The 12,194-nt window shown below is 41.0% G+C and overlaps 1 protein-coding gene across 27 annotated transcripts in view; it reads left to right on the top strand.

Moving 5' to 3' along the window:
* Positions 1–12,194, top strand: part of ATXN1 (ataxin 1) — a 223,584-nt gene that overhangs the window by 42,248 nt on the left and 169,142 nt on the right. The window contains exon 1 of one of the 27 annotated variants that reach the window (XM_057424425.1): positions 1,404–1,698. The exons of the other annotated variants lie outside the window; for them this stretch is intronic. The gene's annotated coding sequence lies outside the window, so the exon portion shown is untranslated. Of the gene's footprint in view, positions 1–1,403; positions 1,699–12,194 lie in introns of those variants that run through there. 27 annotated transcript variants of the gene reach the window in all.

Below are 12,194 nucleotides of genomic sequence, written 5' to 3'. Positions count from 1 at the left end.
GGACGCCTGTGTCCTGTAGGGTCGTTTTAGTAAAAACATGTCGCATCTGCTGCTTCTTATCACTCTTTTTATCTGTGCTGCTGACTCATGCAGTGTGATGTGCTCAGCTCTCCAGTGCACTCACATCACACTTTGAGTTACCTTTACTATGACTCACGCTTGTTTTTTCACTTGGCAGGTGTCAAGCCAAAAACAACCCAGTCTTGTCCCTCTCTCATGTGTTCTGTCCTAGCTGACCCTTTACCTCCGCGTCTTGTCTTCCTGTCATAATCTTGTCCTTCTCCTTCCAACCCTAATGATTCTGTGATTCCACAAGTAAACCATCTGTAACTAAGTTTTAGGCTGTGTAATTGAATCCTTACGGCATCTCTGCACCTGAGGCTATAGAGATTGCCAGGCTTGCCCTAAAATACATTACTTGTTTCTTCTGTTAAAAATAAAATAAAATTTGTTAATGTTTTGGTATGAGATTTTGCACTGGGACATGTGCATCTTTCATATGTAGATATGTAGTGTATGCACACAGATCCAAAGCCTCTTCAAATTTGCCTGCATATTGGGCTAATGAGACCACAACTTCAGACAGCTTGTGCTGAGGATTTCCTTTCTTGTTCTTGGCCTGTAATTCCCGAATCAGCTCCTAGACCAAGGTGTGCATCCTCTGTGCCAGTTGGTAACACGCTAGACCAAGCTTGAAATCCCCACTTGAAGTGCTAGTTTGTTGTTTCCAGGTTGAAGAGGAGGACTGGTATTTCCTTGCTTCAGGTGAAGGGAATTTCCCCAGTGATCTTTTTGTGGACAGATTTGTGTCCCTTTAGCCCTTTTCAGCACTGAGATCCATAAATCCTTTTTCAAAGGTACGTGCTTCACTGATGTCAGATGATTGGCAAAGATTGCTGTAGAGTTAAACTGATGCTGAGTTCTTTATCTTACTGTCCTGAGCCCTTGGCCACATCAAACTTCTACTAAAACTGGCGGTCTGGTTAAAATTTGTTTGCCTTGAATAAACCTTGTAGAATTGGGCTTGTATACTGTTGTTGTGGTAACTACTTTGATATCATAGAATGTAGCCTAGAAATGAGGGACAGAAATTCTAAGAAAAAGTTTTAAAACAGGAAGGTGGGATAATGCCAGATTTTTTCATTTAAGAAAGAAAAGTTTTCGTCATACTCTTCTTGCAAAACATGTTTAGATTGCTGTGTCAATTTTCTTTTTTAGGAGCAAAATTATGCTTTTTTTCATTGGGGCACACAAATGATGGGAACACACAACTGTCTCTTCTAGACATGTGTAGAAAACACTTTTCAGTGCTAAATGTGTAACTCTTTTTTTTTTTTTTTTTAGACCAAGCTGCTTAAAATTTTTCCAAAGGTTAAGTGCATGATAGATTTATCTGCGCCGTTGAAGTAGCACCACTTGATCAAGCAGACTCTCCAGTTCTCTCTCAGCTCTCTGAGATGGAGAAAAGTCTTTTCTCTGCCTGTTCTGCAGTTGGCTGGAGACTTGGTAGCTCCTTGCCATGGAAGGCACCAGGCCACGTTCAAGCATTCCCTTGTGGTGTGTGTGCCTTGGATAGATCGGGCCTGTCACTCTAACAGCTTGACCTGAAAATATCAGAGGGGCACGTGGCTAAGTGCAGAAGCTTCATACTTCCAAGCTTGTGGGACTGGGTAGCCATTGGCTTTGGTCTCTGGGCAGGTATGTTATGTCCTCTCCCATTCCCATCTCACCTTCCTGTTTCCCTGGAAAACTTCATGGTGCTGTGAATTTGCTGTTGCTGGGTGTCCTTGGCATTGTGCTGCCAAGCTTTATTAGTCCCTGGTGTAAATAAATGGGGCTGATCGTGATCATAAGCAAAATATTACATTGTTTCTGAGAAGCATCTTGTTTTCTTGTAAGCCTAAATTAATACACTCCATAACTCCAATCCACAAATATATGGCCCTCCTGCCCAACGCATGGCATTTGAATAGGAAGTAGGGGTTGCTTGTTCAAGTCTTTGACTTGAGCCTTTGTGAGAACATGCCCATGGATGATACATATGAATGGTGCTGTCCCTGACTTGCTGTACATGGCACTGAGGTATGTCATGGGCACGCAGTGTGGTGCAAAGGATATCAGTGCTTATCGATGGAGGTCTGTGTACCACACAGTCACATGCCATGGCTGCATCCTTGGAAGATGGTGGCCTGTGGAGACTTCTCTGTTTTCGGGTTTCACTCGGGACGTGAGGGAGGAAGTGTGGGTGTGCAGGCAGCTGGTGCCATTCCCTCCTGCCGTTCACTGCAGAGGCTCTCGCCTTGGCAAGAGCAAGGTAATGCACCTCCTGCCTCGGGACACTGGGCGAGATCGGCACAGGCTTAGGTTTACTCCGCGGTTCGTTTTACCCATATGCAAAATAGGCGTGTAATGATACCTGCCTTTGTTGTGGAATTGAGGCTTAATTAATTAATTAATTGATGTTCACTAAATGCCTGAGATCCAAGAATCACTGTGTATGCCCCAGAGCAGCAGGAACCCTTTGAGGTTGGAGAACCAGCTCTCCTTGCTTGATGAAGTTTCCCAAAAGGAGAGGCTCCAGCCCCTTCAGCCCCAGCTCCTCTCCCTTTTTTTTTTTTTGGATGGAGCAGTGCCATGCTGCACATTAATTGTATGGCTTGCTCCCTCTGACTTCTGCCTCGCTAAATAAATAAATAAGTAAACTGATGTACTTAATGCAGTCAGCACGTAGGGCACTTGCCAAAGAATTTCACTAAGCAGCAGAGCTAGGTTGCCAAATGTCATGTCTTTTATATAAAGCATTCTTCAGGAAGCAAAGTTGCACGGGGGGGGGGGAATAAAGGGAAAAAATGTTACAAAACCTCTCACAGCAGTAAGAAACATTTTCTTCCCCCATAGGAAGAATGTCTGGGCCCATGGCATGGTGGGATCAAGGGAGTCTATTTTTATTTCATCTTAAAGGCCCCTCTCTTATTTCTTTCCTGCACTCCCCCTCCCAAAGAGGAACATTCTACTGTGCTGGCTTGGAGAACTCGGTTTAGATTAGTGTTCAAAAGCAGGGCTGTGGGATGGTCATCTTATATGTGAAAATATTTGCCAGTCGATTTTGGGTGGAGAGAAAGCTGTTTAAACAGCGTTGATGCCAGAATGTTTGTTAGTTTGATATGATTAATGATTGAGGAAAGCCAATGGAGATTTGTTAATTTTACTTTTTTCTTTTTGTGGGTAGCGTGGGTGTGGCAACAAAACTTTTGCATTGGAAAATAAGACCGTATGCTGTAAATGCATGTGAATGTGGGTTTGTTGGGAGCTTCTATGTACAGTTTATATGTTTAGGTATGTCCACATTTAGGTGTGCACTGTGTCACCTCTGTGAGTCTGAGCCGCAGTGGTTCAACCCCGGCTCTCCTCTGACAGGTGGAGTTTGCTGTGGGATCTGCTGTCTTCAGAGAGGCTGGGTATAAAACCATGCTTGAACTGCATCCCACAACGTGCTGCGGGCTTGCAGGAGCTGAAGCAGAGGTGCCCTGGGGTGGGCCTGCCCCTGCTGTGTTTCCCCAGGGCCAAATGATGCTGGAGGGCGCATGGGTGCCAGTGGGTGGCAGGCTGGAGCGGGCATTTGGCGGTCAGCATGGTAGCCCATGGGCTGCAGGCTAGGCATGGGTGTCCTGCGTGGCTGGGCTGAGCATCGAGCAGGGTTTTACTTGATTTCAGGGCCCTGCAGGGGTACTCAACAGCATCTGGCTGCTGCTGCTGAGATCCCCCAGCTGCTTTTTGGTAAAGCTGTGGGAGGATGAGTTTTGGAAATCACTCTTGTGTAGACTCATAGCATTGCTTCTGTTTATCCATGTACTCCCAGTTCCTATCTCGGGGCGGTTCTTGCAGTTCCAGAGGCCAGAATTTTTTCCACTAAATTAAAGCTTTGTTTTGGCAGCATGTTGTCTGTAAGTGTCTGTGCTCCCTACGGTGCTCTCAGCGCTGTGCACTAACCAGTTGACTTTTTAAGCCTGGTGTGGGCTTGCAGTGCAAACCGATTCATTAAATTGGTATCAATAACAGAGAATTGGAGCTATAGTGAAGTTTACAAAACAGCATTCAAATAGTTTTTCAGGACCTTACCCCTCTATAATGTTTTAGCTCACGAGAGTACTTAATCTAATAGTATAAGATGATATCATTTAGGCAGTAGTGCAGCCTCGCAACTCGGTCCTCCCATGCTATAGCTGTAACTTGACTGAATACAAATTTAAACTATATATAGTACCATTTCTATCTGTATCCGTCACAATTAGTTTGAACTTCCATCAGGGTTACTACATGGCACCGCAGAATAATTAACACAGTATGCATTAACAGTATGTTCATTTGTCCTATATTTTGTCAGAAGCAAATCAGCATCAATAGTTGGATGGGAAGCAAGAGCTTCTGCGTTTGGATTCTTAATGCCTGTATTGCAACTCATTAACCATAAGTCTTTTTAAGTTAGTAGAATTAATAATTTAAAAATGTTATGAAAAAGGACTTTCCTCCTTCAACTTCCTTTTTCCAGGGGGGAAAATAGAATTCTGTGGTGAAGAACCCACATCACTTGGTATAGTGTTGGTGGGGAAGTCCTCGCCACACAGTTTGTTGTGACAAGTGCTGGCATTTCTTCCAAGTTGTGGTGTGTCAGGCATAGGGACTCATTAATCATACTTTTTCCTCCTTCTTGTAATTACACAGTCCTGCTCCTCTCTTTGGGTTACGCACTGAAATTTTCACTGCTGCTGCTGGTGTGAGTCCTCACCCACATGTCTTGTGTTGTGTGCTGAGCTAATGAGCAAGGAAGGAAAACCAATTAACAGGCTAGTGCTCAGACTTCAGTGTACATGATATCTTTAAATTTAGAGTGCAAGTGTTCTAATGTAATTCCTGGATCAGAGGAAAGAGTTCTGAACATTGATTTCTAGTATGTGTTTTCTATGACTAGTGCAATGAGATTGTGAATCAATCTGGTGTGTAGTATATAAGCATCATTTTAGATTAATTTCTGAATTAATAAGTCACATAGTCTTTGGAATATATAAAAGTGAAAATGATATTTGCACAAAGAAAGAGAACATTACAGCGTGGTAGGTAACCCTTCCATTTATATGTAAGTACAGATGGTGTGGTGATGAGCATGAGAAGAGTCTGCGTTGGTCAGTCAGAGTTACACTAACCTAAGTTTGTGCTCTCTCCCTCTCACATTCGCTTTTCCTTACTTCTTGAGTTTTTTCCTTCTTTCTTTTTCACTAGAGATTTATTTCTCTTCTCAGCATTTTGTTTACACTGTCAATATAGCAGTGTTTGTTCAGCTCAGACTAGGAGAGGTATTCGATTTTGCAGCTGACATTTATTTACAGGGTCACCTTTTAGTCTCTGTTAGACTGCCATTCCTTATGAACAGTGTTTCATGAGCAGTGTAACCTACTAACTAATAGAGCCTATAGAAAACCATCTCTTTCTCTGAGTCCCGAGTAAAAGCAGTTGGAGGCATACTTTGGGCATTATGTTACTACTTTTCCTGGAGCTTACATCAGGATTTGAGATATAACAAGCCTCTGAGATCACATCTGATTGGAGGTTTTCTAGTAAGGTACTACTGTTACTGAAGTGTGTAGCTTTAGCTTGTGTGGATGATTTTGAATGGATGACTTTGAGCAGCCTGATATAGTGTTAGGTATTGCTGCGCATGGCAATGGAGGGTTTGGAATAGATAATCTTTAAACGTTCCTTCCTACCCAAACCATTCTGTGATTTTGTGGATCTCTAAGTTCTTACTGCTTTTTTTTCCCCACAGTGCAAGGGCTACATATTTTCAGCAGTTACTCCTTTACTACTAGGAGCAGAGGGTACTGTCTCTGAATATTTTGACACTCATTGCTTTAGTTCTTGAGTCATGACTTATGTAAGTCTCTTGAGTAGGTTTCAAGTTGCTATTTAGAGGTGATACCATGGAGGCATGGAGCTTTAGGCATTGATTGTCTTGCTTTCTTTGTCCTTGTCTCGTGATTTTTGATACCTTTTTTGTTTGGATGGATAGTCATGAAAGGTGAAAGGGGAGAAAATGGGTTCTTGGAAAACAGGTGTCCTTAAATGCAGATGTAGAGACATAAATGATTATATTCAGATTTTAACTCTTACTAGTTACTAGAGTGATTAAAAGAGAATGGAAGAATCACTATGTATCTCCAGGTGAGTGGCCCCTTGAATACAAGGCCATTACTGTTAAAATGCTTGAATATGAATGTAGGAAATGTAAGTCAAGGTGTTCAGGTTTGAACACCTTATGTTACATTATAAAAAGGGGAAGTGGAAAGTGGGGAGGTAAGGAATAAATAATATGGTGGCTTGTGGGGAAGCATCAGATACTCAAAACCAGGTACTCGAGGCTTAAACATTTTCAGCTTTTAAAAATACCAACTTCCTGCACCACTTTGTTTGACTTTTCCCCATAATTTTCAGGCTGCCCTTTCCTTGCTCTTTTTTACAGCTCTGTAAGCTAGAATGTAAAGGGGGAGAGCAAGAGAGAGTGAGCATGACTTTAGAATTTCACATTATCAGAAAACGTGGGGAGAGGTAAGTTTGTGAATAATATTGTGTGAAAAAGGTCAGAACTTTAGCCACTTCAGGCCACAGCTGATCCTGTAAAGTTTCATGCCTTGTTTGTGTAAGGTGGTCAGAAAGTTATTTTCTTCTTGTGTCTGAAATAAAACTGGTTCCAGGCCTACTTGAAATCTTGAGGGATTTGCTAAGACCAGGGTGAATATAGCAGTTAAGTCTAGATAGATAATTGTTTTGGCTCCCTGTCGTCATACTTAAAAACTTTTTTCCATTAGAATTCTTGTTGTTAGACTTGTAAAATTTCTTTAGAGCCTTAAATTTTTTGAAGTTATCTGCAGGGAAAATACTAGGATGATGTTCTTCATGAAATCTTTTTAGATCATTTACAGTGTGTAAACCACATATTTATTCATCAGAAGGACTAAACAATTGTTATGATGAATGTTTTGCTTTGTTCAGTAGCTTTCTTTCCAAATGGGAATGCAGATTTGTGACTTTCTCCTGATACTTTATGGTTGTCATGGTGCACCTGTAGGGTACTTGTTTGACTTGCGAATAAAATACTGTGCATGGTTGTAGGAGGAGTTACAGTCAGCATTTTAAGGACTCTGTAATGTACAAACCTGATTTTTAGCATGTAATTTCTTTCTGTTTACTATGATGGAGGCATTGCTCTGTGATACTAGAACAACTTTCAGGGTTTTGATAGTAGTAGTGCTCGTTACTTGCTTTGCTACAAATCTGCTGAGTGGGCTTTTCAGGGATGAGATTCACTGCTTAGTTTAGCAAGTTCTGCAAACAGTATCTGACTTAATAGTTTTGCTTTCTGCTTGTAATTACACATCACTTCTTTTTGGTAATGCCTTCAGAACTTGTCAGTTCATTATCAACTCTCAGAGCATCATCTTAGGAATAACGTGTATCCTGACTGGTCGTAACGAGGCTGAAATTCCATCTTGGGTTTCTGGTGTCATCACAGGATCAGGATGGAATTACAGCTTTAATTTATGTACTATGGGGGATACATTATTTATTACGGTGCATTAGAAAATGATTAATCTCTGCTTGTGTTGCAAGGCTATCCTACTGCTCTGAGTCCCCAGGAAGTGCTGAGACATTGTAGAACTTCTTGTGCAGATTACAGCTGCCAGAAAGCCCACTGCATTATTCAGAAACTGCTAGAGGTGATGAAAATTTACGAGGCCACTATGGAGTTTTTCCTAACTAGTAAAACTCCTTCCTACAAGGCTCGAGTTTGCTAAACCTGAGCATTTCCTTACCTGTAGTCCTTTTCAGAGGACTAAAGCCATGATCAGATAAATGGATTGAGGAGCACTGTATTTTGAGGACCCTCATTCAGCAAAACAATTCAACTGTAGTCAAGCTCCACAGAAGATAACGGAAATTAATCATGTGGTTAATTGGTTTGCTGAATCAGTTCTTCAATTTCTACTTCGTTGGTTGTTCATAAAACTTATTTCTTTCTTTTGTCCTCAACTTCTCAAAATTGTGTGTATGTATCTGTGCGTGCATACACATACATGCAAACCATGAGTACAGCAGAGACGCAGTGGAGCTATACAAGCTGATGGAGAACTCCTATAAAATTAATTAGTTTTCATTCCAGTGACTTCTTCTTTTTATTTTTTTCTCTTGCATGTTTTGGTCTGATAACAGTCCATTTTTTTATGAGCTTTTTCAATACTAGGAAAGTCAGTAATCAAGTTACGGTACACAGTTACTGGTACTGTGTAACTCTTTGTAATGTCCACAACTATGACTGTGGTGAATTTGAGTCACAGCATTCTTTCACAGGCACTTTTCAGTGGGGTTTAGCCTTTCTGCAGGAACTGAAAATTTGTTTTACAGCCTGTGGACATGTGTTTATACAGATACCTCATACCAGCCACTACAGCAGGCAGCTGTTAACCAAATAACATAACTAATCCATGCCTCTTCATAAAAAGAATTAGGTATTCGGTGGGTGGGGGTTGCAATTTTGCATTTGCAACACTGTGCTCTGGTTTGGAAAAATAGAGGAAAAAAAACCAAAAAACAAAGCAAAACAAAGCAACCAAACCCTAAAGAGCTCAGCACTATTAGATCTGAAAAAAAACCAACTAGATTACTTGTAGAAGATCAAGCAGCTGCAAATACCTTAAGAAGTCACTGATGTAAATTAAGTGAATGCTTTATACTAGTACAAAAGTAATATAGAAAATTAAATACTCCCACTTTCTAAGGTGGCATTTTTTTCTCAGGCTCTGATGACATGTATAAACCACTCAAGTTTCAGCCTTGTGGGTTATATTGGCACCAGAAGCTCTGACTAATAATACAGTAAAGTCTTACAAATGACAGTTGGATATAGTATGACTTTAAATTACTTTTTTTTTGGTTGTTGTTTCATTATTATCATATATTTAAGGAAAAAAAAAGAAAAAGAGAAAAAGTCATAGTGCCTACTGGCTAACTTGACCTAGTGGAGAAGTTTTATTCTGGATTTTATTTGGGTGGCCATATTAGAAATGACAGATGTGGAATCTAAAACTCAGTGACAAAGTGATAATCCTTAAGGTGTAAGAGTCCTGAAGGTGTTATAGAGAAAGACATACAAAACACACCAGCAGCTGTCCCCCCCCCAAAATTAAAATGATTGTCATTTTTGCAGGGAACACCATGGGAATCAGAATTAAAGACATCCACCCCTCTTCGGTTTGAGAGCTGAAAAGATGGCTGCAGTTTCTATGCAGTTTCAGCCTGCTAGAGCTGTATAAATAGATCACTGCACCATGCAGATCTGTGTGGGACCAATTGCCGTTCCCTTCTACATCATGAGGAGATGCAGAAGAGCAGTCCTCTGCAGCTACCTGTCTCATGCCACTCATACTGGTTAGGCTGGGACTTCTGAACGCAGAGAGGCTTGCTCACACAATGGTCTCTGCCCTGAATGAGTCAGGCATGAGGCTTATGCAGATTTAGGCTAATGTTTTAAAGCCTCATTTGGATCTGAAATGGGACATAGCATTTGTGCTAGCTTTCTGAATGAGTTGCAGCCTTGGGCGAATCCAGTATCATGTGAATCAAGATAGCGTATCACATCAACAGAAAGGAAACCAGCTGTTTAGCATTGGGGGAATAGTTTAATTGTGTTACGATAGATACATGAGACTGGAAATAAATGCCAAGCAGCATGAATTTCATGCATACACTGTAATTTCTTACTTTTCTGCTTACTAGTTTGCTGCAGATACTATTGCCGGTTTTGTGTAGGGAGGGGCTTTAAGTGTGATAGAGATAGAATTGAGGATGAGTGTAAAAGCTTAAGGGTAGATTTCTCAAGGTCCGTAAGTTGCCTGTCAATCTCAGTGGTTACAGGGCGAATTATGTTGAGCTGTCACAGTCCAGAAGAATTGGATCCCCCTCCTCCCAGCGAAGGGTGACACCCTGGGTGTATATTTCTACACACACACAAAGGACCAAATCTTCAGTGCTGCTCTGTATAAGGAGCAAAAGCTCAAAATCAAACTGTAGGAGAGGGAAGATAAAGAAAGACGGTAGGTTTTATTTAACATAGGACTGAGGTCCAGTAATTTCTCGTCATAGATGCACAACTCTGAGAAATCAGTCTTAAGGTAGCATTGTTATACACTTGGGAAAGTGTGCCAGTCACTTTTTCCTCTGCAAGCACTTCCTGCTCACCTTGCCTGCAGAGATAAACCAGAGACATAGCTCAGCTCCCTCTGGCACAGGGTTAGAGCCAGTCCAAGCTTTGCTCTTCGGAGCATGACGTGAGCTGTTCTATCTCCTGAGTTTTCTTTAAGTTCAGTAAAGACTGGGTAGTCTCATGCTGTGCTGTCACTTGGGGCTGGGTTGTTCCTACCTTGGTGCACTGTGCAAGCCTGCGGGGTAGCGTAATTGCAAGTTTACTGTCATACAATGAATGACTGATGACATAATTTGTATTTTCAAAATACATAAGCAGCTCAACCTAATCAGGTGGTGTGGTAAATATTTTCAGGAGATAAAAACAAACTATTAGGGCAGGGAATGAAGTTATAAACTTCCTTTAATGTGCTGCATATTGTTTGATTATGTTTTCTCATATACATGAGCTTCTGCATGCCAGATCCTAGTAATAACTGGCATCTAATTCATAGTCCTGGAGAAATAATTCTATAAATACTGGAAACAGTAAAAATAAGTGGATGTGTCAGTTTGCCTTTCAGACTACTGTGACTAACAGGTGATTAGTACTAATGTAGAAGGCCTATTTATCCTCCTTCTTGCTTCTGGAAATACAAAGAGAGGGAGAGCTGGGAGGAGAGGAGACACGTTTGACTCCACCAGACAGTTAACAGCAGTACTGCTGACTGGCTTGGATTACAGTTCTGGCTGTGCGGGTGTTTAACTTGCAAATCTGAGCTTCTGCTCACTTCCTGAAGCCCCTGAAGTTAAGAACATGAATAGTTTGGTGCCTGAGCAAGCCCCACTGGCTTATTCAGATAGAGAGATTTTGCAGCAAAACCTTATGATGCAGAAACCCTACAAGTTACAGGTCTTTTCCTGCTTCCAGTGGGTTGCTCATGATGTTGAAGGGATCTGAAGTGGAGGGGATCCACATCCATTTGTTCATGTATGCCAGTAATCTTCAGTGCTCAAAAAAGATAAAACAGAATACCTCATGCTTTTGTCTGCAGATCAGCTGTTATTTTTCAAATGCAGAAATTTTAAATAGCAGATATTAATTTAAGGAAGCTTTTAAGATACGTGGAAAGCATTTCTGAAAAAAATATTCAAATGGGGTTGAAGGTTTTTTTTCAGTTTATTTTAATTAAACATTTTTCTGTAGTACAAATGTGTCAATGTTTGGTGAAAATCACATTCATTGGAACTTGGGAGAGCAGGGGGAACAGTTCACTTTCACAATGAAGAACAGTCTGGTTTTAAAGATAATTACAAGATCTTGGTAATAACTGTGAGAAGGCCTAGAAAAGTAGTCCATGCATGGGTGGATGAAACCTTTCGATAGAGTTTGGATGTTTTTGTGAAAATGCTATGCTGCAGATTTTTGAACTTGAAGCTACTCACTCATATACAATAGAAGGATGATTCCCTACAGAGGGGTTTGTAGGTTGAAATGGTGTGGCCTGTCCTATGAATTAGCATAAGCTTTAATGGAACATAATGGTCCTTGCCAATTTTCAAAATCTTTAATTTTTGCTTAAAGCCTTACCTTGATTAATCTAGTTTATATTACATTTAGAAACACACCTATGTGTTGAGGCATGTGCATTTTAGCATGAAATGTGAGTCCATGGTCTAGTACCAGACTTGTTTGTAGCTTTTTAGACACTGCTCTACTTCTTTTAAAGCAATTATGTGATGATCATTGGCTTTTCTTTTAGTAACACACCAATTACTGAAAGCAGGACAGTGTCTGTTTTGCCCATTTGAAAGAAAGTTGTGCAGTTTGTTTTCTTGCAAACCTCGGCCATCCTGCAGAGACTGGCTGAAGGGTTACTTTCATTTTCTGCAGGACAGCGATCATAGGAAAGTTATGTGGTGTTGCAGTCGCTAGCTGTAGACACCGAAGAGAAACCCTAGGT

The sequence above is a fragment of the Pezoporus wallicus genome, unplaced genomic scaffold (assembly GCF_028554395.1).
Source record: "Pezoporus wallicus isolate ANWC-B61680 ecotype Strahan unplaced genomic scaffold, APGP_CSIRO_Pwel_v1 contig_5485, whole genome shotgun sequence".
Taxonomy (NCBI): Eukaryota; Metazoa; Chordata; class Aves; order Psittaciformes; family Psittacidae; genus Pezoporus; species Pezoporus wallicus.
The sequence above is the reverse complement of the archived record's forward strand: the minus strand, read 5'-3'. Positions and strand labels throughout refer to the sequence as shown.